Raw genomic sequence first — 9461 nt, 5'->3', positions numbered from 1 at the left:
GGGCCCTGTCTCTCTCCAGCTACAAAAGCAGCAACTGCTGAAGGGGCCAGAGACCATCTACCTGTGTGAGTTTCTGCAAGACCTGCTCCCTGCATTTCTGGCTGATTTCCACCTGGCCTGGAAGGGCGGGGCCCTGTCTCTCTCCAGCTACAAAAGCAGCAACTGCTGAAGGGGCCAGAGACCATCTACCTGTGTGAGTTTCTGCAAGACCTGCTCCCTGCATTTCTGGCTGATTTCCACCTGGCCTGGAAGGGTGGGGCCCTGTCTCTCTCCAGCTACAAAAGCAGCAACTGCTGAAGGGGCCAGAGACTGTGTGTGTGTGTATGTCCCCTGTCTTCTCATTCTCATCACCACGAGAAACGGACAGGGCAAAGACAGGAATTGCGAAGGAGTCAGAGATTATGTTTGAAAACATTTCCTATATAAGCCTGCCGCTCCCAGTGGGGGGTCGTTGAGTCAATTTCCTTCACACGCTGCAGAGCATGTCTAGAGTATAGTTAGGGACTTTAGTGAGTTAGTGCAGGGTTTCCTATGAAGCGCAATGCCTTTGATGTAACCATTACTCTAATAAAACGAGATTTACTTGCACACACACTCCAGCCTCATTCTTTCGGCTCTGAACGGGACAGCCACAAGTGATCACCAATGAATTCCCCAGAGGAATAACGTCAATCACTGGGCAGCCCCAGTCCCACCCTCTCCTTCACTGCCTCGGCATTTTCCCCCCTCAAAGTCACCATCGTCTATGGGGCGGTATACAAATGTAAAAAATAAATAGATAATGGCCGCCTGGGCTTAACCTTGAAGCGGCAAGTCCTTCACGTGTATTGCATAAATTCTTGTTGGATACTGCGCTTTGTCAAATCTGACCAAAGTACTCGCACATATCATTCCAAGGGTGTTCCCTCTGTCATGAAAACCTGAGTTAAGACGGTTCTGTAGCAATGAATTGTGGGGTTTCATTTGTTAATGTGGTATCTTAACAGGTTAACATCTGGCTTCTGTATTAGAGCTATGAGTTGGCAGTTTTATTTCCCAGCTGTGGGTAATCAGAGGCCCACCCTAACACCCCCTTATCAGTAGAAGCTGGGCTCCATCAAGGTCATAAAGTCTTTGAAGTTTTGGGAAGGATGTTCCATTTGGCCAGTGATTGATGGGCCGTTATGCCATGAAGAAATCTCCTGATTGGTTAATTGGATCTGGCCTGTTGCTAGGCAGTTTGCCATAAGTAAATTGTTAGAATTGCTTTTAATATGTCTTTTAATAATATGCCGGTCTTCCACTTTGGACTGGAGCCTCCATGGCCCGCATGAGGGGTAGAAACTGTGCATGGGGGAAAGAACTAGGCAGTTCAGCATCAGGCTCTTGAGGTTGGTCCGGAAGCTGCAGCTGGTGCAAAATGCAGCAGCGAGACTGCTCAGTGGGGCAGGATATCGCCAACATGTTGCCCCTGCTGCTGCTGAAAGCATTACACTGGCTGCCCATTTGCTACTGGGCCAAGTTCAAGGTTCTAGTTTTGGTGTACATAGCCCTATGCAGCTCAGGACCAGGATACCTAAAAGACCGTCTTATCCCTTACATACCCAGTTGATCACTGCACTCTGCAGGTGAGGGCCTCCTGCAGATACCATCTTATCAGGAGGTCCGCTCTGCACAAGATAGGAAACAGACCTTTAGTGTGGTGGCACCTACCCTGTGGAATTCCCTCCCTTTGAATATTAGGCAGGCGCCATCTCTGCTATATTTTCGGCGCCTTTTGAAGACTTTCCTCTTTCAACAAGCCTTTTAAGTTGAGACCTATCCCAGTCTGCGTCTGTGTCAGAATTCCTTAATATGTTTTAATAATGTTTTTAACCCTTTTTTAAAAGTTGTTTTTAAAATGTTTTTAACACTGTTTTGTTTTATTGTATTTTAAGATCTGTTTTTATGATGTTTTATAGTGTTTTTAGCACTTTGTTTGCCACCTTGTGCTCCTGCTGGGCGGAAGGGCGGGATACAAATTGAATAAATAAATAAATATTTTTTTAAAAAATGTTTTTAATGTTGTTTTAACGTATTTTAAGGTCTTTTTTATGATGTTTTAAAGTGTTTTTACTGTTTCTGTTTGCTGCCCTTGGCTCCTGCTCAAAGGAAGAGCAGGGTGTACATAAAATAATAAATAAATAAATATGGGGCTCCAACCTTGGCTTTCGTTCCTCTGCTGGGTCCCATCATGCCTATCTGATGCTGCCAGTTGAGCTTCCATTTTGCATCAACTCTCCCGCCTGTTCCTCTCTCTGAGGAGAGGGAGGCTGCGCAACTGTCTACCTCTGTGTAAGGACAGACTAGGCTAAGAGTTTTTAGATAGCTTTCTTGTTTTTCTGCTGTGACTGAACTCCCTCTGTTTTACCTTGTCCCTTTTGGGTGTGGATATTAAGAGGCCAATATGCTGCTGTAACTGTGCGCCTATTTTATTCTTTAATTGAGTTATTTCTATTTACCAGTGTGTGTTCATTCAGGAGAGGCTTGGCTTTGAACCAGTACCTTGGCCACTGACCACGACTACTGTGTGAATTGAGTATTTTGCCTAAAGGCTTCAGAGCAAGGAGTGTCTGTTGGACTCTTCCCATTTGGGAATCCTTGGTAGTTTTCTGGGCTCTGAGTTTCCCCTTGGCTCAGGGTGGTTAACCAGTCTAAGAGATGGTGGTAGTCTACTACCCTGCAGGGCTGTTGTGAGCAGGCACAGCCTTGGCAGAGCATGATATTTTGCCAGAGTCAATTGCCCTGGGTGGGGAATTGGTTCCTGGGATGAGGGAGGGGGTCCAGGGACTGGCACCCCTCCATCACACCCTCCTTTTGCATAATACAGAAATCAAACCACAGCTTCTCGCAATGGGGGAGTCCCTTCTCGGGGCGGTGTAGTGCCAAGGTTGCCAAGGATTTCATCTAATCTCCTGCACATGATGGATCGGCATGTCATGGAACACGTCAGAACATCGCTAATAAATATTATATTTTGATGGAATTGATTTTCTTTTTATGGCCACAGCTCCTTGATCCTCAAGTGCATATCGCCCAGGATTCAAATCTTTCTCACAATTGGAAAGACTAGCCTGATGTTTCACAGGTATGATTTCCTAGAGGTCACGTTGTAACAATGAAATCAATATGCAATAAAATCAATAAGTGCAAAATGAAACATATGCTTAATGAGTGCAAAAGTTAAAAATGCTGTTATGCTTTCTTAAGCATCTGGGATGTTCTCCCACATGGCTAATCAGGGTACAAGGTCATGGTTAGAGGAACCTCAGATAGAGAACAGGGAAGTGAGCCATGGGAAATAGATGCTAAGGGAACTAAAATAAAGATAGGAAAGTTCCGGATGATTTATTTTGATTAGCAATGCACTTTGATACTGTGATGCTCAGATGATTCTGTATGTGACGTATAACTGCCTATAGAATGTAATGATTGTCTGTTCTTGGAGAAAGCCCACTTTCTTGGTGATCTCTCCCTTTGCAAAGGAATAAAGGCTATTGTTTGAAATATAACAGGTCTCGTCTTCAATTCCTGTTCGGCTATCTAAGGCATTGAAGGCCATAATAGGCAGACCAGCATTTAAGGTCTGGCCCTTTTGTAACAACGTGACAATCACTTATGAGCCAAATGGTTTTTCAGAGCACCCTTTTATCTTCCAGAAGTGGAGTCACTTGCCAAAAGTCTAGGATGACTTTAGAAAGAAGAGATAGAACTGGGAATGCAGAAAGGAAATCAACCAGGAAACCTGATGTCTTGCAAAGATGATGTATTTTTTTTTAATAGACCGAAATAAGTAATTACGCCCATTATTAAACTGGAAACAAACAGGTCAGTAAAATAAATAGGAAATCAAACTGTCCATGTGTAAAATCTAAATTGCCATTATGTTATTAGTCCAGAAATATGCATTTAAATAAAAAAATACAGAAACTGTTCTAAAAACCGAAATGGGATATGCGTTGTTGATAATAAAGTATGCAAGACCATCCCTAGAAAAAATTGCATCCTGGCTGAGGAGTGCCTTTGGTGCCACAACCCCCGCAGTCAGGTTTGCAGGGCCACTCAGAGGGTTTATGGGGCCCAGAGCACGCATGATGTTGAGGAGTCTGCTGCTGTCCCTCCAAGGACTTATGCGCATGTGGAGAAAGCTGGGGGACCCACTCGAGTATTATTAAATGCACGTGAGAATTCTCAGCTGCACCTCCTTCTTTCCCTTGGATCAGGCAGGATGAGAGGCTTGCTTCCTTTTCTTTTCTCTTACGCTGGGGATGGGGGATGAGGGATCAGGTTCTGCTTCTCCTCACAACCTCCTCCAAACTCCAGACCCCTCTGGCACAGCTTCTTCCTGCTTCCTGGGATTCAGCCTTGCAGGTCTCCTCATTCTTGTCTGCTGCTGGCCTCCTCCACTCCTCACTCTCTCGGGATTCCTCCCTCAAGGCCTGGCCTCCCACCACTCCTATGCCTTTCCCTGGGGTAACCAGGGGTGCCAAACTGCCAAGAGGATTTCCTGGGCCCGGTCCACTGGATGTGGATCACGCCCTCTGCTGCACTCACGAACGATGACAGAAATATACATGCCCTTCACATCATGAGCAAATGCGCACCCTCGTTTGCAGATGGAGGGGGGAGGAGTGCCTAAAGATAAATGGGGGGTCAGACACAAGTAACAAGATGCCTGACAAATACAATATCAAACAGGTGAAGCTTTCCCCATAATTTTAGTTCCGGACTAGAAAAGGCTTGCTCTGTTTAATATCTGCCTGCCACTCAGCTGTTAAAGCCATGAGAGCCCTGCTCCCCTTCAGCGCCAACCGGAACCCATGCCAAGAACTCCAATTCTGCTTTCAGGCTACCATCTTCAAGCACACTTAGGAAGCAGCAAAATTCGACTCTCTCATGTCTTTATTGCGCATTTGTTCTGATTTCTTTATGGGCAGGTAATGTGACCACAAGGGAGCATTCCTCCAGATTTGCTTGCAGGACGTTTGCAGGTCTTAGGAGTGCACTATCGGTGCTCACCACGTAAGGGAGGCATTAGGCAGGAAATCTCTCTCTTGCTGGACTCGTCACTTCAGACTGCAGGCGGTTTGCAGCAGAGTGAGATGTTCCTCCATACAAAAAAATGGAAATGGACTGCCTTCAAGTCGATCCTGACTTACGGCGACCCTACGAATAGGGTTTTTATAGTAAGCGGCATTCAAAGGTGGTTTTACCATTGCCTCCCTCTGAGGCTGAAAGGTAGTGACTGGCCCAAGGTCACCCAGTGAGCTTCATGGCTGGGTGGGGATTCGAACCCTGGTCTCCAAGGTCATAATCCAACACCTTAACCACTAAGGGCTCATCCAAATGGAGCGGGATAATCCAGGTTTTTCATACCCGCTCTGTCAGCTGAGAGTCCTCACTTGCCCCTTTTCCCTCTCCTTTCCCGCTCTTTCCCGATATGAAAAACACGGTTTTTTTCCCGGCCGCACACGCAGCCCGAAGATGCGGCTTTTTTCCTGTCCCTGCCCCTGACACATCCCACTATGTTCCGATTCGTTGGGAAAATATGATGTCTGTTCCTCTCTCCCCTTCCACCTCAATTGGTTCTGAGCATGTGCGCTTGAACGCTTGAATGCAGAAGCGCGAAAGTTTGAATTTCCTGATACTATCACTGTTGTGGGCGCAATGGAGTTAGCGGAGTTTTTGGCTCTTGTTCACTTCCACTTACAGCTTTGACATTTGTGCCTTGTGCAGTGGAGGGATGTTTCCCTTCAGTTCATGTTGGCGGAGCAAGAAAGGGAGGAAAAGGATATGGTATGCTCGATCATGGTATGTGTTCCCCCGGTCCGTTTCCCGGGTGTTGTGCCTCATTAAACGTTTGCAATATACACACACACGTCTGATATCCTATATACTATCTCGGGTCTGGGAAGTGGGGGGGTCTGTAGGCCCTCCCGTAGCCTGTGGGGCCCCCGGGGCAAAAGCATAGTTGGCTGATGAAAGGGCAGCGGGCAGCACAAGGAATCCACTTAGGGGATTCAAACCTCCCACTCAAATACCCCACACAAACCCGCTGATGAGCTGAAAAACATGCCGCAAGCCAGCTTCTCTTCGCATAGAAACAACACCCACGGTTACCGGTGTCCCCCACCAAACAGCAGCATATCTGCTCAGCAGGTCTCCTCTGTGCCTATGGGGGAAATGCTATAGGTCAGTGACAGAGCACCTACAGCATCATATCTGCTTGGCATGCTTACAGAACTGTGCATTCGCGATATAGCAGAAAAGTTATTCCCTTTGGCAAGCGGCTTCTTGCATGCTTCTATATACCACTGAGGGTCAGGGGAGTAGGGAGGAGGGGTCTGTTCAGAAAGGCACGCTAACTGTCGCTGCCGTAAGTGGTGCCCCACACGCTACAGCAGCCGATTTAATTGGCATTTCTTCCACACCTGCGCTTTTGCAAAATAGCAGAAAACCGATTGCATTTTGCAAGCCGCTTCTTGCATCTTTCCCTTTTCCGCTCACCAAACACTTGCCCGGATTCCAGTTATGTCTGTGCCATAGTGATATGTGTTTCCCCTGCAAGTGTACCCTTCCTGCTGCTTCTCTGGGCATGGGGGGCCCACAACTGCAGCAAGATATGTTGCCAACATGACTTCCCATTCTGTACTTTTGCTCTTCTGCGAAACACCGCATGCCTTCGTCTGAACCGTTTTGGCCTCTTGTGTGTTTCTTGTAGCTATGAAATGCACAGTATTGTGTATTGCGTTTGTGGAATCTATTGCTTTCCTGGTGTGAGAACTACCAAACCTTTTCGTTTGTACTCAGGGCAGGAATTATTATTGGAAATGCAATGCATTACCGACCAGGCTTGTCTAGGAGGTCGGAGTTCATGTCTCTATTGTTGTAGGCCAAATGCTGCTGAAAACGTGCGTGTTGTGCGGTTTCGCTTTTGCGTGGCAGCATGACAACAACTTCACAGCCTTTTGCTGCTGAAAAAGTGGAGGATCCGACGATGGAAGCCATGGCCAGCGGGTGACCACGGAAGGGGCGGCGCTGGAGAGCTGAGGAGCTCAGAATGCTCCTCACCTTCGTTAAGAGGGAGGGAAAAGCCGAGCAACTAATGGGGAGCACCCCCTCCTTACTGCTCCAATTTTTCAAGCCGTGGCACATCAGCTGGGCGAGGCTGGGTTCCAGCGCACCACCGCACAGGTGTGCTCCAGGTTCAAGAGGCTGAAGGCCGATTTCTTTAACACCATGGAGGCATCCAAAGGGGTCCCCCCCAATAAGAGACCACCGTATTTTAAAGATCTATACAGCTTGTGGAAGGAGGGGGGGCGTCCCTCATGGGAGGATTGTTGGCCTGCTGGTAAGCACCCGCATTCAATAACAACATCTGTGAGTTATGGTCTTAAACATGCCTCCTTGGGAAGGACTTAACACTATGGACGGTGTACTGCTTGGGTTCCACTTTGCTGTCATGCCCACTGTCCAGGTATGGCCGGTGGCTGACATGATCAGCTGTGGGGAGCCACAGAGTGTACCTCTGACTTCACCACATGTGTGGGGACCACTCTCCAGGTATGGGCGATTGCTGACATGAACTGCTGTGGGGAGCCACAGTGCATGCCTCTGACCTCTCCACATGTGTGGACAACTGGGATGCCAGCAGTGCCCTTCTCTGATGATTTTCCGACCTGCCTTGAAGACCTGGCTCTTCAGGCTGGCTTTTGGGGTGGGCTAGAGTTTATCCTCATTGTTCCTAGATTTTTAATGTCTAGGCATTGTCTTCCTATTTTGTACGTCGCCCAGAGTGGCTGGACATCCCGCCAGATGGGCGACTAATACATTCTATAAATAACATAAAATAAAATAACTGTTGCCAGTTGTCAGTGTATGTGTTGCCTGTTGCCTTCCTCCAAACAAGGTGGTTGGCAATTCACTGAATGTCATGTTAGGTTGATGCTAATTCTTCAGTGATTTAACAGTTTCCACCCACAGCGCGTCCAACAAGGAGAGGACGATGTGGTCGAGGAACAGCCAGAAGGTAGGTCACCAATCATACTGGTTCACGGCCAGCTGCATGCAGGACAGTTCCAAAACTGTTGGTGCACCCAATTAACCTACAACTGTTATGGGTTATGGTATTTACAGTTGCTATGCACCCACAGTTGCACACGTTCGGCGGCTCCTGCATCTCACCATCCCTTACACTGTTTCTGGAGGATATCCAACCATGCACCAGGCAGGATGGAAAGTCATGGCATGGGCAGCATTGCAGTTGGTCGTGCGAAATGTCAACATATGATGCTTTCTGCAGTTTCTTCATAACAGGCGAGTCCTCCCAGGCCACACTACCCAGACCCATGCACGCCGAACCCATGCATGCAGACGACCATGCTGCCAACCAGTCTGGTGGATCTTATGGCCAGGATGGAAATCTTGGACAGCAAAATTACCACCCTAGGTGAGATCTGGATAGATTACATACATGTAATTGGGCCAAAGCATTGCGTTTTTATCTCTTCGGCTATGTGTGCAAACTTTGGAAACCCATGCTGTGCCTTGCAATGTGAACAACATGCAATGTGCAGGTGGCCACAACATACAATGCCAATTATTGCATTTACAGGTCAGCATTTTGAGGAGCACAGGAAGTCCACGCAGGACACCATCCGAAAGATGGAGACCTTATGGATTCCTGGTCTGCACCACAGATTGCGTGTTGTGGAGGCAGGACAACAGGCTTCGCCAAGTTGGCAGGGCAGGCTCCGGAACAGCACTAGCGTGGGATTTGTAAGTAACCCAATCTGTCTCTCCAAGTTTCGCACCCCTTCCACCGTCCCCATCTCCTGCTATACTAGTTGTGTGCTTCTTGTTGGTTACAATTTTTTAGTAACCCACGCACAGGGTTAGGGTTGGGGTCAGTGCTTGTGAAGTTGAAAGAATGGAAATTTAACATCTGTCTTTCTTAGAAGGGTGTCTTTCCTACATGCAGGGGTGGTTAAAAAGAGGATCAATACATCATTTTAAATGTTCCATGCAGCTTCCCCAATTTGATCTTCTGTACCTTGTATGTTGCTTTTGTCAATATCTTTTGCTTGCCCTTGATCTTTTCTTATCCCCACCTATTGCTGGGCTGATCGAGCAGCCGTTTACAAGTCTACTTATCAGACCGCTGATGTTTCTCTAATCTTATAAAGATAAGATTTTGACATTGCCTTCATTTTCATCCATACTCATTATGCATTTGTTCTGTGAATAAAGCTTTTAAGTAGCAGGTTAAGTGCCAGTGTATATTGCAAATGTCTGCAGTAGGGAAATATAGCTTGTTTTAGGTAAAGTGTCAGGCTAAAATATGAGGCCGAGTTAACTTGCTCCTGCACTTTCCTGAATTGGATATTTGCTTTTGTTTTCCTTAAAGGAACAACACTACTCAAGGGGAAAAACGGTATTGCATT

Source organism: Rhineura floridana, chromosome 3 (assembly GCF_030035675.1).
Source record: "Rhineura floridana isolate rRhiFlo1 chromosome 3, rRhiFlo1.hap2, whole genome shotgun sequence".
Lineage (NCBI taxonomy): Eukaryota > Metazoa > Chordata > Lepidosauria > Squamata > Rhineuridae > Rhineura > Rhineura floridana.
The sequence above is the reverse complement of the archived record's forward strand: the minus strand, read 5'-3'. Positions refer to the sequence as shown.